The sequence below is a fragment of the Podarcis liolepis genome (assembly GCF_965112155.1).
Source record: "Podarcis liolepis genome assembly, chromosome: 10".
Taxonomy (NCBI): Eukaryota; Metazoa; Chordata; class Lepidosauria; order Squamata; family Lacertidae; genus Podarcis; species Podarcis liolepis.
In genome coordinates this window covers 7,985,702-8,009,490 of record NC_139562.1, presented here as the reverse complement: position 1 = coordinate 8,009,490, position 23,789 = coordinate 7,985,702, and the positions used below count along the sequence as shown (strand labels likewise).

Below are 23,789 nucleotides of genomic sequence, written 5' to 3'. Positions count from 1 at the left end.
AACTTCATTACAGTGGTACCTTGGGTTAAGTATTTAATTCGTTCTGGAGGTCCGTTCTTAACCTGAAACTGTTCTTAACCTGAGGTACCACTTTAGCTAATGGGGCCTCCTGCTGCCGCCGCGCCGCTGAAGCACGATTTCTGTTCTCATCCTGAAGCAAAGTTCTTAACCTGAGGTACTGTTTCTGGGTTAGTGGAGTATGTAACCTGAAGCATATGTAACCTGAAGTGTATGTAACCCGAGGTACCACTGTATTAAAAATGCCTTCAGTTGCAAGTGGCCGATAGCCAGGTGGCAAAATGCACCGGTGAATTTTGAACAAGGGTTTTCTCCTTCCTCACAACAACCCTGTGAGGTAGATTAGGCTGAGAGAAAATGATTGGCCCCAAGGTGACACCTAGTGAGCTCCATGGCCACGTGGAGATTCGAACCCTGGTCTCCCAGGCCCTAGTCCAACACACTAACCACTACACCACACTGACTCTCACTATCTAACTTACTATCCCCATCAGTGGCGTAGCGTGGGTTGTCAGCACCCGGGGCAAGGCAAGTAATTTGCGCCCCCTAACCCGTGGATTTGCACCCCCTAACCTGTGGATTTGCGCCCCCTAACCCTAACCCCCATATGTTGCGCCCGGTGCGGCCGGCCCCCCGTGCACCCCCCACGCTACGCCACTGATCCCCATGATCCAAAAGTCGGGAGAGGGGCGCTTAGTGGTTTGCTCAGAGTCTCCTATAACTTCACATTCTGGTGTGGAAATTTTAACTCAGAAGTGTGCAGCTCACACCCTAATCTTCCCAGGCACACTACACCAGCTGAGTCACATCAGCCAAGTATTAAAGCAACAAGCAGGATGGTTTAAAGAAGTAGAAAAGAGCTTTCTAAACTGTGCGTCACGACACGTTCGTGTGTCGGCCACAGTGTGTAGGTGTGTCGCACAAATGCTCCCCGCACTCTTCCTGGGACTGGAAAGGGTTAGTTCAGCCTCCAAACTGAATTACTGTGTCGCGAAAGGATGCAGAACTGAATTACTGTGTCGCGAAAGGATGCAGAACTGAATTACTGTGTCGCGAAAGGATGCAGAACTGAATTACTGTGTCGCGAAAGGATGCAAAACTGAATTACTGTGTCGCGAAAGGATGCAAAACTGAATTACTGTGTCGCGAAAGGATGCAAAACTGAATTACTGTGTCGCGAAAGGATGCATGTCCGGAAAGTGTGTCACCCACTTGAAAAGTTTGGAAAGGTCTGAAGCAGAGTGTCTGGAGTTGAATTAAAACCCCTCAAAACCAAGTTCCTCCATTCATTACCTCTTCTCACTCCACGTCCTAAGGTACGCCTGGCTTTAGTAGAGGCTTCCTAGGAAGTGCCATTCTGGATGAGCGAAGAACTCTTGTGTTCCTGCAAAACTCACTTGTAGCGTTTTGCTTTCAAGCTGACCCAGTAAAAATATTTCCCTCTCTTTCTCTGCGTTCTTATTTTACTTTCGGACGTCCCTGCCCAGGAGGCTGGGAGCAGTTAGCAAATGGGAGCCAGGAGAGGGGAACATGCCGAAGAACCAGCTCTCTCTGACCATCCTGATTGGAGAGGTCGGTGCACTTAAGTAGACAAGCTAAACAGCCTGCACCTGCCCTGCCCTTTCACCCCATCGAGGCTGCGGGGTTAGTTCCATGTTAATTGCAGCAAGAGCCGCAGGGGCCCAGCTCCAGCTGCTTGGGTTTTTTATGAAACGGATCGCCGTGTCTTCTTTTCATCTCGAGCACTTTTGCCTGGGGTGACTGCTTCTTCGGGGAAATGAAAAGGCGGCGTGGGAGAGGCGGTGGGGGCACAGACACACAGGCAGGGAGGGAAAGGGGCACCAACGCCCCCTGCCCAGGTTGACAAATAAATACGTGGCAATTAGCTAGGGCAATATTAATGAATAATTAACTGCCATGAATAATTGAAGGAGGATTTTGGGCGTTTTGACGTGACGGGGGCGGCAGCTGAATGCTGATGGGCAGGGGGGAGGCTCCTGTCAGTTTCAACACAGGGAAATTCAGGGAAGAGGCGGCGCTCAAAAGCAGAATTAAAGGAAGTCTTTCAACAGCCCACTGTGAAAACATACCGAGGTTTTATAAAGGTAAAGGGACCCCTGACTGTTAGGTCCAGTCGTGGCCGACTCTGGGGTTGCGCCGCTCATCTCGCTTTATTGGCCGAGGGAGCCGGCGTACAGCTTCTGGGTCATGTGGCCAGCATGACTAAGCCGCTTTTGGTGAACCAGAGCAGCACACAGAAACACCGTTTACCTTCCCGCCGGACCGGTACCTATTTATTTACTTGCACTTTGACATGCTTTCGAACTGCTAGGTTGGCAGGAGCAGGGACCGAGCAACGGGAGCTCACCCCGTCGTGGGGATTCGAACCGCTGACCTCCTAATTGGCAAGCCCTAGGCTCTGTGGTTTAACCCCCAGCGCCACTCGCGTCCCTACCAAGGTTTTTTATATGCGCAGGTAAATCAGTATGTATAATAATGATTTAGCTCCAGCTGCTAGGTTCTTGCAGAATGATGGAAGAGATGTTTCTGGGTCATCCAGAGGCTACTCTGCCACACTCCAATTACCCCAGATGACCTCAAAGCTACTCAGGTCAGCCAGAGCAAATAAGTAGGAAAAGACTGATGTATTGGGAGAGCGATTTATTGAAGTGTCACAGGACCCCCGTCCAGAGGGTGTGCGCACTGAATTCCACATTCACTCCAAGAGTGCACATCGCCATTGTCTCCTCAAGAGGACCCTGGGTTGTGGTCAACTGCAGCAGTCGGCAACATGGGTCACTTGGATGTCTGAAAGGACAGGGTGATTGCAAAGATCTACGGTAGCTGTGAAGAACAGTGTTTGAACACACATGGTGCTTGGACCCTGAGGAGAAACCGTAGCTGCTGCACTGGAGATAATCGTAGTGTTATCCCTACAGGGAATGCCAAGTGTGAGCAAGTGAAAGGGGAGTGGTGTGCCCTTGATGCCCTTGGAGATGCCTCAAAGTCAAGGTCTTGAGCACTTTTGGGAAATGCTTTAATTTCAGGAGTGGGAAGCTGGCAGCAGACCAGCACTGGATCTCATCCATCCAAGCAAATCTGGGTCTGCGTGACACATTAAGACTCCCAAGTTCTTCCTATACGTGGCATCAATGCAGATGGGAAGTCTGAGGGGGTTTCTGAAGTTCTACAACTGCAGCTGACCAGCTGTAGCTCAGTACACACTTTCAGGATGAGAAGAAGACCTGGAAACTATAGGTAAGCCGTTCTGGAATCTTTGGAAGAAGATGGTCATCTATGAGGATAGATAGAAAGGACAACCAGAAAATATTGAGACTCCTCTAGGAACTCACTTAGAATATACCGTATTTTCTCGTGTATAAGACTAGGTTTCCCCCCTAAAAGATAATGTCAAAAATTTGAAGGCGTCTTATACACAGATACATCTCTCCCCCCCCCCATTTTCTTAAATCGGAGTCCCCCAAAACAGTGGGCGTCTTATACATGGGGGTGTCTTATAGGCGGAAAAAATACGGTACATCTGCCATATGTTCCATTGCTGTACCTCAGATATTTTTGTTGAATAAAGTTGAATAAATTAAACAAATATGGGGAGGGGGGTGTCTATGAAACCTGACTTTCCTAATCCATGCACGTTTCTTCTACTCTTTTACGATGAACAAACAACAACCCACAATTATCCACTTTATCCTGGTAAAGCAAGGAGCCTTCACCTTTCAACAGGTAAGCCAGTGGTCCACATCATTCCGCTCAGCGGCAAGGAACATTCCTCAACAGTTCTGCACATGGTCGGGAATCTATAGACAAAAAAGATGGGGCAAGACACCACTTGGTAAAGGGTTGTCTGTATTCACCCTGAGATGGAAGAGCAGCAAGAAGGCCCCCTTGCCCTGTAATTAAAAACTGGAATTAAAAGTGTTTGGGGGAAGTGATGACGGTATCATACAGCAATCTAGCTGAAATGTGATTCCGGGTGCCACTTTCTTTATTAAAGATTCTTACAAAGGCCAAAGAGTCATTCAGGCTGCTTTAATTTCAGCAAAGCCAGGCGCAGCTTTTCTTTAAAGAGCTTTGCATCCCCTCCTCCGGCTTGTAAATGGCTCAAAGATATACAACCTGCTTCAGCACTTGAAAAGCTGGAGGGGAAGAGAGTTTGAAGCTGAAAGCTTCCAGTCGTATACGGATACCCTTTGTGCCTTTGTTATGAAAAGTAGAGCTCAGATCTCCAATTATTCTTCTGGATACATTTAATGATATCTCAAGCCAGAATTCTACATGGAGCTCAGAAAAGCCCGCATTCCAACACTGGAAGGGGCAGCAGAGGTGAATTTTAGTCTTTTGAAAGCAAGGAAGGATTATAGTGGGCTCACCACTTATGCTCACTTTACTTATGCTATCACAACCTTACGCAGATAAGGGAGTAAATAAATAAACAGAGAGCTAGGGAAACACGCCACTCCTTGCTTTCCATGTCTTTTCCACACACCCAGCAGCTGTTCCTCGCTTACCGGGCTCTGGGAAGGTTTAGGAAGGGCACTGGAAAGCTCCCAGAGCACCTTGTGAATCCTTCCCAGAGTCCAGTAAGCAGCCCTTAGCCTTGAGGCGAGTAGTTCCAAGGGTTCCTGTCTTTGTGCACGGTCCCCTGGAACCAAACCCTCACAGGTGCGTCTGTGTGTATTGGCAGAGTGCAAAATCGCCTGGAGAACAAACTGAGCCACTTCTGCAGGCCTCAAGTTTTGAAAGCGTGGAGGCTCAGAGCAGGAAGTATTAGCCCAGGTCCTGACAGCCTCCCCAGTCCACACCACAGCTGCGATGCCCACTTTCCCTCTTTTAGTACAATCCCAGCAAACCATGCAGAATTCAGCGGGCAGTTTCTCCATGAGAAGTCGAGCATGTGGCAACATGAGAACGGAGCCTTTTCTGCAGTGGCTCCTCATTTGTGGAATGCTCTCCCCAGAGAGGCTCATCTGGTACCTTTATTATACGCCTTTAGGCACCAGGCAAAAGCGTTCCTCTTCAACAAGGTCCTGGGCTGATCAACAACCCTTTTAAATGTGTTTGTGTGGAGTGGGGGAGGTGGGTATTGTATTGTATTGTATTTTGCTCTTGGTTTTTTTGCATTTTTATCTTATATTTTTATGCTGTGACCTTCCCCGGGATCCACAAGGGTTGTATACAAATTTAATAAATAATTGTAATCACAATAATAGTAACAAATCTTAAACTACTTTCCACACAAATATTTTTGCCCCATTTTAATCCCCCTGGTTTTCCTGATCGCTCTCCTTCAACACAGTTCCATTTGAAATCCTCAGCTATTCAGAGTTTCAGATCCCTTGGAAGCTGTTGCACACACAGCTGTACACACAAAGACAATGGCGAAGATGTTGGGATGAGTGTGCAATGTCGTACGCTACCCAGGTGTGCAAAGGTCTATCATCAAATGGAAGCACAAAAAAGAGGGAGAAGAAGGAATGAAGGAGGGAGAAAGTGAAAGGGAGGAGAAAAATATATAGCTGCCATTTTATCTTGCATACATTTGCACAGCATTTCCTCATATTTCTTTATCTCTCTCCTCTTGATTTTTATTAGCTCCTTCTTCCTTGACTGCTGGGTCCACTAATTATCCAGGTATCGATGTCTGCTTCAGTTTTATCTCTCCGTTTATGTAGTATCTGCCTTTGAGCACTAAATACTGCTGCTCTTTTAATCCAAGCCTATTATTCCTCCTTTATGTTTCCAGAAAGCTGGAGTGTATCCTAATATTAACACTGTGAAAGACCGTTTTCCCTTCTTTCCTAGGACTAGGTTAATTCAGTTTCACCACTTTCCCCAGAACTCACCAATACAGGATAGTCTTGATAATACTGAAATAATAATGAGAGGAAGTATGACGTAGTGGTTAGAGTGTCAGACTAGAATGTGGGAGCCCAGGGTTCAAATCCCCACTTGGCCATGAAGATAACTGGGTGACCTTGGGCCAGTTACTGCCTCTCAGTCTAATCTACCTCACCAGGTTGTTGTGGGGATGACCTCCAAACCATCGCAGAAGCTTACGAAAAGCTTGGCCTATCACTCAACATCCAAAAAAAAGTGCTGCACCAACAAGTACAAAATAACCCCTCTGAAGCACCACAAATCCAACTCAATGGTGTAACATTGCAAAATGTTGATCACTTCTCCTACCCAGGCAGTTATCTTTTCACAAGGGTCAACAATGATGCCAAAATCCAGCATCGCCTGAGCTCTGCGAGTGCGGCTTTCTTCCAATTGAAGCGCAGAGTGTTTGAGGACCGGGACATTTGCAGGGAAACCAAAATGCTTGTTTACAAAGCTATTGTACTACCGACCTTACTGTATGCTTGTGAAACATAGACCACATATAAACACCATCTCCAACTCCTCGAAAGATTCCATCAACAATGTCTCTGAAAAATTTTACGCATCACTTGGGAAGACAGGCAACCTAATATCAGTGTACTGGAAGAAGCAAAGATCACCAGTGTTGAAGCAATGATTCTTCAACATCAACTTTGTTGGACTGGTCATGTTGTGTGGATGCCTGATGATCGTCTTCCAAAGCAACTACTCTATTCCAAACTTAAAAATGGAAAGCGTAATGCTGGTGGTCAACAAAAGAGGTTTAAAGACTATCTCAAGGCAAAGCTAAAAAAAAATGTAGTATAAACACCGACAACTCGGAAACACTGTCCTGCGAGCGCTCCAGTTGGAGAACAGCCTTTACCAAAGGTGTCATGGGCTTTGAAGACACAAGGAAGAGACGTGCTAAGAGGAAGGCACACTTGGGAAATCCACACTGTGATCAACTCCTGCCCGGAAACCAATGTCCCCACTGTGATAGGATGTGTGGATCCAGAACTGGCCTCCACAGTCACTTACAGACTCATTGTTAAGACCGTGTTTATGGAAGACAGTGATCGCTGAAGAAGTGATCGCAGAAGAAGAAGAAGAAGAAGAAGAAGAAGAAGAAGAAGAAGAAGAAGAGGAGGAGGAGGAAGGGGAAGGGGATTAAACGAGAAGCAGGAAAACCAGATATGCAACCTTGAGCTCTTTGCAGAAAAAGGTGGGGTACAAATGTTGTTGTTGCTCCTCACTTCTAATATCTATGTATTGTTAAATTTAAGAAGCAGGGAACACTGAGAGGAGGCTGAGAGGAAATATGAAAGCAACCATCAAATATCTGAAGGGCTGCCACATGAAAGATGGAGCATGCTTATTTTCTCCTGCTCTGGAGGGCAGGACCTGAACCAATGGCTTCAAGTAACAAGAAAGGAGATTCTGACTAAACACCAGAAGAACTTTCTGACAGTAAGAGCTGTTCAAGAGTGGAACAAGACTCCTTTGGGAGGTGGTGGACTCTCCCTCAGTGGAGGTTTTGAAGCAGAGGTTGGATGGCCATCTGTCATGGATGCTTCACCTGAGATTCCTGCATTGGTCTAGAGGACCCTTGGGGTCTCTTCCAGCTCTGTGGTCCTATGATTCTATCTGTTCCAGCTGCACACATGCTACCAGTCCAGGTTCAAGGCTCCTCTTGTGTTGATATACAAAGCCCTGTACAAGCTTGGGCCCAGGGCATCTTAGGGACCACCTGAGTCCTTATATTAGAGTTTGATCACTGAGATAATCTGGAGGAGGGCTGTTAGTTGCCCCCTTTAGTTTCACAAAAGTGCAGCTGCCCTCAGCTAAAAGCAGGGAGCTTAGTTCCACTGGTCTCATGCTGTTGAACGCTAGTCCAGCAGAGATTTGGCAGGCATCCTTGCTGTTGACTTTCAGATGTCTCTTGAAGGCCTTTTTTAATGCCAGGCCTTTGCAGCTGCTTAAATTGATCATCCACTTTAATGATCTGTATTGTTTCCAACGGTGTTTTGTTCTTTATAGACGTACTCTGCCCTCGTGTTTTATGATATAGCACCAGACCCGTTGCCAGACCAACCCTGCAGTACAAAGATATCTGCAAATGAAGGCTGTCAACATCAACCCCGCCATGTGGGAATGCCTTGCAGACAATCGCAGGGCTTAGAGACAGACAGACAGCAAGCATACCCTCCAAAATTTCTCCGATGAAAAGAGGGATGTCCTATTCCTTCATCAACATCATCATCATTTCAAGATATATAAAAACATAATAAAACATTAAACATTAAAAAACTTCCCTATTCAGGGCTGCCTTCAGATGTCTTCTAAAGGCTGTATAGCTACTTATCTCCTTGACTCAGGGGTCCAATATTTCTCCAATAAAAATAGGGGTGTCCTATTCAATAATAGAAGGCTGATCGCCAAAGAATTATGGTGCTGGAGAAGACTCTTGAGAGTCCCATGGACTGCAAGAAGATCAAACCGATCCATTCTGAAGGAAATCAGCCCTGAGTGCTCACTGGAAGGACAGATCCTGAAGCTGAGGCTCCAAGACTTTGGCCAGCTCATGAGAAGAGAAGACTCCCTGGAAAAGACCCTGATGTTGGGAAAGATGGAGGGCACAAGGAGAAGGGGACGACAGAGGATGAGATGGTTGGATAGTGTTCTCGAAGCTACCAGCATGAGTTTGACCAAACTGCGGGAGGCAGTGGAAGACAGGAGTGTCTGGCGTGCTCTGGTCCATGGGGTCACAAAGAGTCAGACACAACTAAACGACGAAACAACAAGTTCAATAATAATACTAACAACAAGAAGAAGAACAATTTATACCCCACCCACCTGACTGGGTTGCCCCAGCCACTCTGGGTAGCTTCCAACAAATGTAAAAACATAAAAACTTCCCCATACAGGGCTGCTCTCAAATGGCTCGGGGGGGGGGGTGTCACATAACTCCATACCCTCCAACATTTATCCGATGAAAATAGGGATGTCCTAAGGAAAAGTGGGACATTCAGGGATCAAATCAGAAACCGGGGCGGCTTCTATAAATCCAGGACTGTCCCTGGAAAATAGGAACACTTGGAGGGTCTGCAATTTCTCCATGCCATAACTTCCCAGGGGCCATCATCTGCATGAGCCATTTCTCATAGCCGCAGATATGCTGCTCAGTAAAAGCAACAATAGGAGCACATCAACATACCTGTGCCCACGACGGGGAATGCTGCCTATTCTGAAAACAGAAGCAATGTGAAGAATTCTGAGCGGTAGACACGGGTTCAAGCACCCCCACCAGCACCACCCAGCGCCTTGGTTTTGAGCTGCTGTAATGTCCTTGGTGATCCTTGTGTTTTGATGCTCTCTTGAACTGCAGGAGACAATAGTATCTTTGCCAACACAGCACACACTCCAGGGGAGAGAGGAGCAGAAAGAAAGAAAGAAAGAAAGAAAGAAAGAAAGAAAGAAAGAAAGAAAGAAAGAGAAGTAATCTCACCATCCAGAAGCCACTTACAACACATCACTGGGCGTTTTAATTCCGGCAATCTTCCATGAAAGGTAACGCCGTTATTAAGGTTTCCACCACGCAGGCCAGTGTCTTTTTAATATAATAAGATCTTCCTCGGAGGAGATTATACGGTGCCGATAACTATCTGAAGACACATTGAGCTTTAGCAGATGGATTAATTTCTGTTTACATTATGATGTGAGCGGCCCGAGAGGGGTGCCTCCTTCTTAGCTTTAATACCTAAAAAGCTTGCCATGTTTTATTCCCGCAGCGGTGACCGCTGGGGAGGAATAAGCTTCCGAGGGTTTCCGAGGAGGGGGCTCTCTGCAGGGGTGCGGCAGATCATAGAGCGCAGCTCCAAACAAGAACCAAAATGTCTTGTAAGAGCTGCTGAGCAGCTGTCACCTTCTCACAGCAGAGGTGGGTCGTGTCAGGGCTCAAAGCCCGTAACAGCGGGACTCAAACCCAGGGAAGTGGAGTGTTGGCGGAGGGCGGAAGGAAATCCAGGAGGCATTCAGCCTAGGGCCTGCCATAGATGGCTGGTTCACGCATCCATGCTCTTAACTAACAGTGGTGTGGCTTCCGCTTCTGAACAAGCCTTCACAGATTGAACACGCCAGGCAAGAACTGAGACGCAAGTGTCTGTAACAACATTTGCTCGCCTTCATCTCTTGCTACCGACGCAGAATTACTGCTAGGCCCATCGTTAGAGAGGCAACTGTCATGTACGCAAGAATGTGACCTAACCACAAGACTGGTGAGGGGAGAGACTCAATCAGGCAAGGCCTCTTTCCACCTGCCTTGCCCCATCCTCTAGTCTCTTCTCAATTTGTATTGTATTACTGGCATTTTATGCATCTTAAAAAGCAGAGACATCACCTTGCCAACAAAGGTCCGTATAGTTAAAGCCATGGTTTTCCCAGTAGTGATGTATGGAAGTGAGAGCTGGACCATAAAGAAGGCTGATCGCCGAAGAATTGATGCTTTTGAATTCTGGTGCTGGAGGAGACTCTTGAGAGTCCCATGGACTGCAAGAAGATCAAACCTATCCATTCTGAAGGAAATCAACCCTGAGTGCTCATTGGAAAGACAGATCGTGAAGCTGAGGCTCCAAGACTTTGGCCACCTCATGAGAAGAAAAGACTCCCTGGAAAAGACCCTGATGTTGGGAAAGAAGGAGGGCACAAGGAGAAGGGGACGACAGAGGACGAGATACCTGGACAGTGTTCTCGAAGCTACCAGCATGAGTTTGACCAAACTGTGGGAGGCAGTGGAAGACAGGGGTACCTGGCGTGCTCTGGTCCACAGGGTCACGAAGTGTCGGACACGGCTAAATGACTAAACAACAACAAACTGGCTGAAGGTTGAAGGGAAAAACAGCTTTATATAAGGTACAAGGAGGGTTGTGACACATAGAACGAAAACGGGTTGAGTAAACATTATTTCATCGACTGTGGTTGGATGAGAGATGAAATGATGGGCAGCAGTAGATGGTTGGGTAGAGGCTGAACAGCTTAATTGACATATATTTGCCTATACTGCATGTGTCCTGATGAAAATGCTCTTGCAGACGCTTTGGACTCTGTCCTGTAATGCATTACTGAATAAAGTCTGGTGGATCAAGAATTTGGTTTGAGCTTCTGCACTTAAACCCTCAAGAGGAATTCCTCCCCTCGCTCTGTCTGCCCTGGCCTCTGCCATTATTATCCAGCTCATCCGTCCCACTTCAAAGCTCTTTCTCTCCACTCTCAGTGTTCCTGGTGAACTTTATCTATGCCCTCACAATTATTGGCAGATGAGAAAGGTGCCAGGTTCAGTCCCTTTAAGAACCTCACTCTTGAATTGCTCTCTCCCTCCCTCTCAAAAAGGTGAGCCAAGAAGCTGAAATTGAACCCAGAGAATATTGAAAGTGACCTGCCCAAGGCCACATGATGGGCCCATGGGAAATGTGGTGTTTAAGTCTAGGTCCCTTGGACCTATATATCCAGCCACTGTGCCACATAGTCCCTCTGGTTTTAAAGGGACTAATAGCCATGGGGTCCGATCAGGATCTACCAAGTGACCCCTTTAATTGGAATTTTCAGCCAAAGAGGCTCGTTATCTCACGTTCGTTCTGGAAATGAATGCAGAAAAGGGGAAACAATGCATCACTTTCAATTAAGGCTGTCAAGTGATTAAAACCGTTTTAGTCCATTAATGAAGCGGCTGGTAATTGATGAATTGATCAATTCATCAACATATTTTTTTAAAAAAAGAAAATCATGACTACAGAATTTTAATGCACTTCCAGAGGGTCTGTTCAATAGACCCCTGTACACCAAGGAGCCCATTGGCTCTTCCAAACAGAGACACACCTTTTAACCTCTGTTAAAGCTTTCAAATCATGGTGGGGACATCTGGAAAAGAAGGGCACACACAAGGAGAGTCAGGTAAACCTTCCATGCCAAAATGAAATCTTCGTCTCAAAGGAAGCAGGGCATATCACGACAATTCAGAGCTCAGCTGTCACCTATTTGGAAAACCTGCGTCAATTAATCATGTGAGTTTTACTTGATTAATCAATCAATTGATGGATTAAATCTGCCTAAATCGGGGGGGGGGTATTCCAAAAGAAGAGAAGCCCTATTCCACTGACGCACACATCTGTCAAAGCAAGGATCATCTTATTTGTTTGTTTGTTATTTAATTAAAAAAAATTATAAACTGCTCTTTCATGCAAAATATATTGCGGAGTACAAGCTAAAAACACAGTTTGATAAGCAGAAACACCAGTGAGAGCTGGTTGGCAAAGAATCTCAGGTCTGAAAGTCCTGTCTGAATACTACGGTTTTTAGAAAGTGTCAGGCCTCTAGTGGCAAGGAGTTCCACAGGGCAATCAAGGCTCCGCCCTATGTAAAAGGCCAGCCAGACCTCAGAGCCATGTGGAACCACATGGGAAGGAAGGTCTGTTTTTAAAAAGAAAAAGCTGAGGGTGGTGGCAAGTGCCTGTGTTGCAAACAATTTGTTTTTAATCTTCGGCCCAGTTGATTGGGGGCAACATTTTACAAAGTCAAAATGATTTAAATCTGATTAACCGCTTAATTAGCTAAACGTTTGCAGCTCTGTTACTGCTGGTTAATTCAGGCTTGTAAATAACTTAGTCACCAGGGGTGAATTAATTCTTAATTCTTTTGTTTTATTATTGGTTTTAAAAACAAGAATAATTTTTAAAGATCTTGAAAAAGATTGTTTTAAAAAACTCTTCCTTTAAAGACTTTTTTAGGACAATTTTTTAGGTCAGTGAGGCTGAGAGACTTCAGAGAAGTGTGACTAGCCCAAGGTCACCCAGCAGCTGCACGTGGAGAAGCTCCAAACTAAGAAGTCCCAAACCTGGCAACTTTTCTTCATAGTAGAATCGTTCCATCCCCTTGATTGTTTTCGCTGCCCTTTTCTGAACCTGAAGTACTGTAGATAGGTACTGGCGAGTCTTCCAGCTGTGACTCGCTGGGCTTCGACCCATGTGAATAATGGCTTCATTTATTGCAAATTCTCTATTCATTTTGCTTCAATTAAGTGACCGGACAAAATCAATCACCCCCTCTTCTGCGAACACTAAATATTCCAAAGGGAAATATTCATCATGCCCCAAAGCTGGCAACCCCCCCCCCTCTCTCTGGGCATCTGAATAAAATACAAAGTGCAGAAGGTATGTTCAAAAGTGGCTGGAGGGGAGAAAGATGAGTGCTTGAGGCTCAAAGGGAGAGTGGCAGATATGATCAAACAATTCTTCCTGAGAGAGGGAAGAGTTATCACCTTCTACAGGGGGGAGAGAGAGAGTGTGTGTGTATTTTCAGTTTAACACAGATCTAGCCTCCAGCCTAATTATGTATCAGAAATCAATATGCACTTGAAAGGGAAATCCTACAACTTTCATGGTTGAAATATAGGATGGGTTACTTCTGAGGCTGTGTGTATGCCATGGTAATACAGGAGTACAAAAAAGCAGCAAAATGTGTCACTGAGTGCAGACTACAGCTTCCTGAGAATCTTAGGGACCCCAAGTTTCTAGACCTCATGGTTGCAAAGATATGCTTCAAAGGGTGTGGGCCATGCCTGGTGAAATCACAGAAGGCACAGCGGAGGCTAAGATCTGAGATGTGAGACTTCAGTGCTCCGTTCAATTACTTGCCGCTCCGCGTGACTGCCCCAAGGAAAATGAATTCTGCAAAAGGGTCAACGTTGCAGGATAAACTGTGCAGAACGTGTTTTCACTTTCCACAACTCATAAAAGTCACAGAAAGCAGCTTTTTGAAAACAACAAAAACAGAGGATGCAAAGTTAGGCGTGAGAGAGAAACTTGATTCAACTTCCACTTAAAGAAGAAGAGAAGAGTTTGGATTTGATATCCCGCTTTATCACTACCCGAAGAAGTCTCAAAGCGGCTAACAATCTCCTTTTCCCTTCCTCCCCCACAACAAACACTCTGTGAGGTGAGTGGGGCTGAGAGACTTCAGAGAAGTGTGACTGGCCCAAGGTCACCCAGCAGCTGCCATGTGGAGGAGCAGGGAAACGAACCCGGTTCACCAGATTACGAGTCTACCGCTCTTAACCACTACACCACACTGGCTCTAAGGGCTAACCTACCTAACACACACTTTCAAAAACTAAATAAATATATAAACCAAGCATGCAGCCATCCTTCAAAAGCCACACCTCTCTGAATTTTGCTGAGCAGTTCTCCACACAAATAATGCATACAAAATGCACATACAAGCGTGCCTATAAATGCATATAAGTGAAAATAGCATGCAAATAGTGTGTTATACAGCTACCTCTATTTTTACTGAAAAATTTATTGATTTGTTCTTTTTGTAATTCGTTTTGAGGTTTGTTTTTGTACAGTCAAGCAGTATATAAATTTCATGAAATAGGTAATATTATATTTGGGGAAACTGCTTTGCAAAAATGTGTAAATTAAGCCGAAATCGCATGGGGGGGGATGTGCATATTGGGTGAAATTCATACAAAAGTGCTGGCAGGTTTTCCTTTTTACTGTTTCATTCTCTTTGCAAACTGCATTGAGGTTTTTTAGTGGAGGTTTTTTTACAATCAAGTGGTGCATACATTTTATGCAATGAATAAAGTAAACAAATGACCAGTTCTGATTGGCTGTAGGGGTTATGACATTATCCTATTCACCATATAAACATTGGTTGGCACACCAACACATTGAAGAAGAAAATGAAGAAAGGGGGGGGGAATGGGGCGGAAGCAGCAGTATCCATTTAAAGTAAAAAGCTGAACATTTTCACCCAGTAAGAATTGCTATTTTGAACCTCAGAATCAAAAGTGAATATTTATTTACTTTTAAATAAACATGCATCACGTCGGTCTGCTTATAGAATCATAGAAGAATGCTTGTTTTGCAAAAGTGCTTTACAATCTTTCTTTTGCTCTCCCCATAGCAAGCTGTTGTTGGCATAGCAATATGAATCCATCTATACGTTTAGCTCATCCGTGAATGAAAGAGAAACAAAGGCATCAATGGGATTCAGGGACAGGGCAGAGACTTCTATTAATTCTGTTTTGCTTCCTTGAACTGCCCAGAAGCCACACAGCCTGGCAACGTGCCCCAGTCTTTCTATCGGACCCGAACAACCACACGCTCCTCTTCTTGCGCTGCCGGCCAGACACTCCCTCCTCCTCCCTCCCCTACCTTGGGAAAGTGGGGGAAAGAGCCACCGCTTATACCGCTTCCTAAATTATTAAATGCCACAAACTTGGGCCAGACATGAATATTTCATCGGCAGTTTAGATGCCTGATCAGAGATGCCGGCTGCAGAGGCAGCCAGGAAATGAAAAATCTCCTGCAGTGATGAGGACGTGTCTTGCCAGGATCCTTTCCACACCCTGGGTGCCCTCACCCACCACCACCCTGAATAAAAACTGGGGTTTCGCTGATGTCTCTGATGTAACTGCTGCCTTGCTTTCCTCCTGAACTCCACAGACCAATCACCACCACCACCATTTCCGCAGCACATTTGATATGACAACCCTCTAAGGCAGCGGTTCTCAACCTGTGGGTCCCCAGATGTTGTTGGACTACAACTCCCATCATCCTGAGCTATGGCCTTGCTGGCTAGGGGTGATGGGAGTTGTAGTTCAACAACATCTGGGGACCCACAGGTTGAGAAAGGCTGCTCTAAGGTGTGGCAGCAAGTGTTTTGCCCCACAGTTGGACTGGACGGTTGAACTGGAGTTTGCAGCACCCAGCCACTGCACTAGGTACAGGGAATGACCTGGTTCTTCCAGAGAGTAGGGTCCTAGTGCCAAGAAAGGAGATTCTGACTAAACATCAGGAAGAACTTTCTGATGGTAAGAGGAACGGACTCCCTCGGAAGGTGGTGGTCTCACCTTCCTCTGCGATTTTTAAAGCCATCTGTCACAGATGCTTTAGCTGTGATTCCTGCAAAGGTCTGGGATTCTAAGACTCCTATCAGCACCAGTCAGAATAACCAGTCATCAGGGATGGTCCGACTTGTAGTCATAGAATCATAGAGTTGGAAGAGAGTCATCTAGCCCAACCCTCTGCAATGCAGGAATATTTTGCCCAACGTGGGGCTTGAATCTGCAACCCTGAGAATAATGAGTCCCATGCTCTCTACCAACTGAGCTAGTACAGCAGCATTCAACAGCCCACAGGTCCCCCATACTAAAATAGCTCCCTCTCTGGCCCTTTTGGAAGTCTAGGTAAAGGTAAAGGGACCCCTGACCGTTAGGTCCAGTCGCGGACGACTCTGGAGTTTCGGCGCTCATCTCGCTTTACTGGCCAAGGGAGCCGGCGCACAGCTTCCGGGTCATGTGGCCAGCGTGACTAAGCCGCTTCTGACGAACCAGAGCAGGACACAGAAATGCTGTTTACCTTCCCGCCGGAGTGGTACCTATTTATCTACTTGCACTTTTGACGTGCTTTCAAACTGCTAGCTTGGCAGGTGCAGGGACAGAGCAACGGGAGCTCACCCCACCATGGGGAATCGAACCGCCGACCGTCTGATCGGCAAGCCCTAGGCTCTGTGGTTTAGACCACAGCGCCACCCGCGTCCCTACTTTGGAAGTCTAGCTAATAGCAATTAGTAAAAATTGCCAGCCTGGAACGCCATGCAAGATCTTGCCTAATCCAGTTCCCTCATGTATCCAGTGTGCATATGGGTCACTGGTGAACAGTGTTACAGGTGCAGGGAGGCCCCGTACAATCAAGGGGGGGTGCTAACTGGCAATGCTTCACTCATATTAAATTGGAGGGGGGCATTGAAATCAGGGCATTGGGGTCATCACCCAAACTGCCACAGTAGTCCTGCGTATTTGATTGAGCAAACGCCATTCATTTTTCAAACGGCCTCTGCTGCAAGCATCAATCTAGTCTAAATGTTGCTATCTTGATTGCTTGAGCTGCGTCCGAGTCCAAATTATGCATCGTGCTTAAAAATAAACTCCAACTGCAGAAGGAAAAAACAAAACCCCTCTCTTTTTCTCTCAACTCTAGCAAAAAGCTTATCCAAATGAGAGGGCAGAAACCGATTCCTTGGATTCCCTCTGGTGTCAGGGCAAGGTCATCCCCTCCTGCACGAGTCAGCAAATTCCTCGCCATCTCCATTCCCACGGCAAGAGATTAACAATCTGCTTCTAGTCTTTTATGGGGTTCCTGCGCTTTCATTTCCACCCTCCGCAGCCAGTTATGCGGTTCCTCGTCGATTGTTATTGGCGCTTTTCAATTATTTTTTGCGACACTCTCTGAAATACATTTGTATATGAAAGGCGTTCAATATGGCTCCGTTCCACTTCACCCGACATTGCCATCCTCCCGTTACTGGCAGGGTGTTCCTTTGGAATGGAGCACCCAGGGGGAAAACGGGGAAGGCAAACACTCTGCTCTCCTCCCAACCTTCTGTTGTACTGCTGCGTTACAGGGTAATATGGCAAGGCGACGCAGAAGAAGGATTGGAGCCTCATACCAACAGTACAATCCTGTTACTCAGAAGTTAAGTCCCAGGGGTGTTTGCATGGGATTTGCAGCGCAAATAGATGTCGTCTTTTGCCAAATCATCACCATCATTTTATTACAGTGGTACCTCGGGTTAAGTACTTAATTCGTTCCGGAGGTCCGTTCTTAACCTGAAACTGTTCTTAACCTGAAGCACCACTTTAGCTAATGGGGCCTCCTGCTGCCGCCACTCTGCCAGAGCACGATTTCTGTTCTCATCCTGAAGCAAAGTTCTTAACCCGAGGTAATATTTCTGGGTTAGCGGAGTCTGTAACCTGAAGCGTATGTAACCTGAAGAGTATGTAACCCGAGGTACCACTGTATTTGTACCCCACCCGAGTGGGTTGCCCCATCCTCTCTAGGCGGCTTCCAACAAATATAACAATATAACTCAGGTGGTTAGGAAGGCCCAACAGAGACTCCAACAGAGAACAATGTTAAACAACAATTGATGATCTCCTACCGGTCCACAATAGAAAGTGTCCTCTCATATTGTATCACAGTGTGGTACGTTGGCTTGACAGCCATGGACAGAAAGTCTTTACAGAGAGTGGTGAACACAGCACATGATATCAGGGGCTGTCCCCTGAGTCCGCTAGATGACATCGCAAGGGATCTTTGCCTTCGGAGAGCGAGAAAAATTCTCAGGGACGATTCACACCCCAGCCAGCACCTCTTTAATCTTCTACCCTCGGGCAGGAGATATAGAAGTATAATCAGTCGTACCAACAGGCTAAAAAACAGTTTCTATCCGTGGGCTGTTAGGCTGCTGAACAGAAAATAATATAGTGCAACTGACTTTCGGGGTTGGTGTGTTGTGCGACAAGCATACAGAGTGCAATGAGATTGAGTGTTTGTGGAGAGGGGGAGGGAGGCTCAGTTAATTTCATTGTACACAGGTTGTACATTGACAATAAATGTGGTATTATTATTATTATTAAAGCATAACAAAACAACAAACATCAAAAACTTCCTTATACAGGGCTTCCTTCTGAGGTCTTCTAAAAGTTGTATACTTATTTATCTCATTGACATCTGATGGGAGGGTGTTCCACAGGGTAGGTGCCACTACCAAGAAGGACCTAAAGTTGTCGTGCTCTGTGGAAACTCTGCAGCTTGAATAACTTACACAAACGCTGCATACATTTGCATAGATTTCTTCTTTTCCTTGGGTCAGCAGGAATTGGAACAGAGAAAAGTAGGCCCTGCTTCACTTGGTGAGCGCATTTTTTAATTTAGTAGACCTAATCCCCTAAATTAACTAAGAAATCCTCCCCAAAAAAGCTCTACAACTTTGACCTGAAACACCCCCCCCCTCTGCAAAAAAGGGTTAGATCACTGTCAGATTTTAAGCGTGCGAGTAGATTGCAGTCTCTAGGAAGTTGGACGTCCCTGCTATATAGCAATCAAGACAGAGAAGCATCAATAAGAGCAAAGAAGAAGAAGAAGAAGAAGAAGAAGAAGAAGAAGAAGAAGAAGAAGAAGAAGAAGAGAAGAAGAAGAAGAAGAAGAAGAAGAAGAAGAAGAAGAAGAAGAAAGAGTGGGACGCGAGATGTTGTAGGGAGGCTTTGTTTGAAAAGATGTCCACCTACACAGGCTTGGATCAAAGAGTTTTCTAATTAGAAGGGCATGAGAGCATCTAGTAATAAGATCTATCAGCGTGTTCCCTGCCTACACAAGGGAGGGTTATCACTCGAGTACGCAAAGTAGCAAAGGGATAAAGCAGAGCTGAAAACATGAATCAATTAATTGATGTTATTCAAATCATTGACGTGTCAATAAGCTTTGAAAATGATTTCCACTACATTTCCAACCATTCAAATGAGACTTTGGAACGCTGGAGATCGTCAAGTTGCAGCAAACAAAATACGCAAGCCCTCGGTTGAATGCGTCAGGTTGTTCCCGCCGCGGATAATGTCAGTGTACAGAAAACAAATCCGCAGTAAACCGCCCAACCTGCTCTGCTACACTTCTATCTTTTAACTGGCAGATTCCTTCATTAACCTTTGCCAGTCTCTGCTTAGCATGGTTCCCTCAGCCTCTTCACTCCCCAAGAAAATGAAGGTTTGTTTTTTCCCCCATTTAAACACAGTGCGACTGAAACACTAGGGTTCCCACTGAAGCAGGCGGAAAGCAAAGCAATGCATGGCTTTTAAGCAAACAGTACAGAGATCTTGTCAGCACCTGGTGCAGTATTGCAGGGCGGTGTGGATCCACACTGCTGGCGGGGAATGCCTATTGTTGAATGCCCTTCCATGCAAACAAAAAACCATGCCTGAAAGTAAACACACTGGAGAGAAAGCTCCTAACCCAGATCACTTCTAGTTGTCTTTGTTTTTTTTCAATTTGCAAGGTCTTTCTGTTAAACCTATCTCCCCACCCAAAGGCTGCTGTACCCCCACTCAGATCTCTACCATCTCATTCCCAACTCATTTCAATGCATGCTTAGACAACAATGTTTGAAATCTTCTCTCAAACAATTCAGCTAGTCTGAACAACTTTGCTCGGATGTTTTGCTACAGTCCGAACCTCCACGTTCACCTTGAATTTCACTTTGGGCAAACCATCTTTGCAACAGGAGAACATGAAACACACACCACCTCCTGGGGAATTTCACTAGTCTTAGGCTGCTTACACACTATACCTTTAAAGTAGGGATGTGGGTGGCGCTGTGGTCTAAACCTCTTGGGCTTGCTGATCAGAAGGTTGGGGGTTCGAATCCGCAGAACGGGGTGAGCTCCCGTCGCTCTGTCCTAGCTCCTGCCTACCTAGCAGTTCAAAAGCACACCAGTGCAAGTAGAGAAATAGGTACCGCTGTGGCAGGAAGGTAAATGGCATTTCCATGCGCTCTGGCTTCCATCATGGTGTCCCATTGCACCAGAAGCAGTTTAGTCATGCTGGCCACATGACCTGTAAAGCTGTCTGTGGACAAACGCTGGCTCCTTCGGCCTGAAAGCGAGATGAGCACTGCAACCCCATCGTCGCCTTTGACTGGACTTAACCGTCCAGGGGTCCTTTGCCTTTGCCTTTATCTTATACTTTCAGAGTACATGCAAAGTGCATTCTTTTCCCCAAAGAATTCTGGGCACTGTGGTTTACCGTTCACAGAGTTACAATTCCCAGCACCACTTAACACACGACAATGCCCAGAATTATTTCAGGGAGAGAATGAGCTTCGAATTCGCTTTCAATGCATAGTGTGTGCTCAGCCTTACCGCAGAGCATTATACTGTCACGACAAACTATCTGGCATTCCCTGCAGCAAATGTGCGAAGTGTGGAAGTAATAAGTGTGTGGATGTACATATTGTGCACACCTGTGTGCGTGCACCTGAGGCTCCTGGCCCAATCAGGTTTCCCATGTGCGTGTACCTGCACATGCTGCTCTCCTGCTTTGTGTGTTTGTTGTGGGAAACAGCAGCGTCACAGCTGTGCCTTCCGCAGCAACCAATTAGTAAGATCTGCCCACAGTGGAGCTCTTGGCTTTCTCCAGGATGCTGCAGAAACTGCCACCTCCAAATCAGCCTCAGATCTTCCCTTTAGGCAAAGTTCAGTGGCTACTGTCATAAGCACCTAAGAAGAGCCTGCTGGACCCAACTAGGCCAGTAACCTGCTGTCCCAGCAGCCAGCCAGATGCCTGCAGGAAACCCTCAAGCAGGGCCTGAGCACAAGCGGCCTCTCCCCTCCTGTGTGTGAAGCCTGGGATTCATTTTGGATTCACAGCTGTCCATGGAGGTGCAGGTCAATACTGTGTCCAGGGCAGCTGTCTACCAGCTCCATCTGGTACGCAGGCTGAGACCCTCCCTGCCCACAGACTGTCTCGCCAGAGTGGTGCATGTTCTAGTTATCTCCCGCTTAGACTACTGCAACATGCTCTACGTGGGGCTACCTTTGAAGGTGACCCGGAAACTGCAATTAATCCAGAATGCGGCAGCTAGACCACATAACACCAGTCCTGAAAGACCTACATTGGCTCCCAGTACGTTTCCAAGCACAATTCAAAGTGTTGGTGTTGACCTTTAAAGCCCTAAACGGCCTCGGCCCAGTATACCTGAAGGAGCGTCTCCCCTCCCATCGTTCAGCCCGGACACTGAGGTCCAGCACTGAGGGCCTTCTGGCGGTTCCCTCACTGTGAGAAGCCAAGTTACAGGAAACCAGGCAGAGGGCCTTCTCGGTAGTGGCACCCACCCTGTGGAACGCCCTCCCATCAGATGTCAAAGAGATAAACAACTACCTGACATTTAGAAGTCATCTGAAGGCAGCCCTGTTCAGGGAAGTTTTTAATGTGTGACATTTTAATTTATTTTTAATTTTTGTTGGAAACCACCCAGAGTGCCTGGGGAGACCCAGCCAGATGGGCGGGGTACAAATAAATTATTTTTATTTTTATTTTTATTATTATTATTATTATTATTTCCAGCAACTAAGATTTCAGAAGCATTACTGCCTCCTGCAATGAAAACAGAGCATGGCCATCGTGGCTAGTGGTCATTGATCGCCTTCTGCTCCATGCCTGTCAGAAGGCATGACGAACAAACCTAGAGAGGCCCTTTGTTTTTTTCCTGACACAAGGGAGATGCCATGGTAACAAGAGCTGCAAAAGCAAGGCTGAATGAAAGCTCCCACACTGGAGCCCCAGATGTCTACCTACCGACAATCTGAAGGTGGAGATGGATGCCCCTTCTAGGTGAAGTTCTCACCTCGTTTCCAAGCGAGGCCGAGAAGAGGAGAATGGGTGCTTTAATGCTTTTATGTATGGTGTTCATGCCCCATTCTTCTTCCGAAGAGATCAGAGCAGCTCACATATGACTCCCAGATGGTCTCGCATCCAGGAAGTGTACAGGGCCAAGACGGCTTAGGTTCAGCAACAGAACTGTGCGCCAAACGGCGCATTACATGGAAACGGCATAATAGGAACTCAATGACAGCCGTGAGTAGATGATTCAAAAGCGGGTGACTGGGTGTGGAGAAAGCAGAGGGGAAAGGAGTGTTTAGCCCTGTCTCTGTGAGCTGGTTCTCTGCTCAAAATCACCCCAAAGGCCTCTGTCCCCCACCCCAGTCCCACAGTGGGGTTCCAAACGCTTGCCTGCCTTCCCCTCCAGGCAAAAGAGTTGCCAGAGTATTTCGTCTAATGGGGTTCAAGGGGGAAACTGGCAGAAGCTCAGAGGAATTTTGAGGGAAGCTGGAAGGGTTTCTAAAAGACCTGCAAACTTCCTCGAGGATGCTTCATGATGCACCCTTAAAGATAAAGGTAAAGGGACCCCTGACCATTAGGTCCAGTCGTGGCCGACTCTGGGGTTGCGGCACTCATCTTGCTTTATTGGCCAAGGGAGCCAGCATACAGCCTCCGGGTCATGTGGCCAGCATGACTAAGCCACTTCTGGCGAACCAGAGCAGTGCACAGAAACGCCGTTTACCTTCCCGCCAGAGTGGTACCTATTTATCTACTTGCACTTTGACGTGCTTTTGAACTGCTAGGTTGGCAGGAGCAGGGACCGAGCAATGGGAGCTCACCCCGTAACGGGGATTCGAACCACCGACCTTCTGATCGGCAAGCCCTAGGCTCTGTGGTTTAACCCAAAGCGCAACCCACCCTATGATGCATCCTTACCAACTGCTAATTGAATATTTAGCGCTACACTTTGGCTTCTAACTGGAAATTCCTACGGATGGGATATAGCTCAGTGGTAGTAATTCAGAGCTCCAATATCTGGAGCAAAATCAACATTTTGGAATAATAGGGAGGTGCCGGGACTCAGTGAAAGAGCATCTGCTTTGCACGCATGTATATTTGCCCTTTCCTGGGTCCTGTACCCCACTTTTAACAAAATGTGTTTGCAATACATTTCTGGCTGTGCATTTTTGGTGGTTTCTTTTAACGGTGTTTGTGTGTTTACAACTTCTTCTTTCCCCACCTCTTGATAGCTAATTAGGTAGATTTCTCATGCAGTAATTTAAAATCTGCTAATTACCCCCTTGTCTAAATATGAAAGCGGAGAAATTCTCTCATTTATTAGCCAGGCACTAGTGCGGAAGAAATCTTAAAAGGTCAAGAAGCTGCCAGTTGTGAAGCAACCCTAGGAATTAACTCTGCGACAGGATCTTAAATCAATTTTCTCTCTCGATCCAAACTAACTGCTGCATAGGAGCTCTCGCACCAACTTCGAGCAGACTTCAGAAATGCCTGCGGCCAGTTTCCAAAGAATATTCTCAGGCAGGGAAATACAAAACACACTCAAACTTCTTTGTATCTGAAAATTCTCTGTTGCTATCAGAACTTGACAGAACTGAAGCACTGCATTCCAAAAAGGCAAAGATTAGCCCCTGGGTGAGATTGCAGACCAATGTCAGG

General features: G+C 46.4%; 1 protein-coding gene and 1 long non-coding RNA gene across 3 annotated transcripts in view; one reads left to right on the top strand and one right to left on the bottom strand.

Annotated features, from left to right (window-relative positions):
• PLXNA4 (plexin A4) overlaps window positions 1-23,789 on the bottom strand; it is a 600,353-nt gene that overhangs the window by 422,576 nt on the left and 153,988 nt on the right. The window lies entirely within an intron of this gene.
• Window positions 3,061-5,867, top strand: LOC310687090. The gene is made up of 3 exons (XR_014516209.1): window positions 3,061-3,276; window positions 3,739-3,762; window positions 5,632-5,867. It is a non-coding gene; the product is annotated as an uncharacterized lncRNA (long non-coding RNA).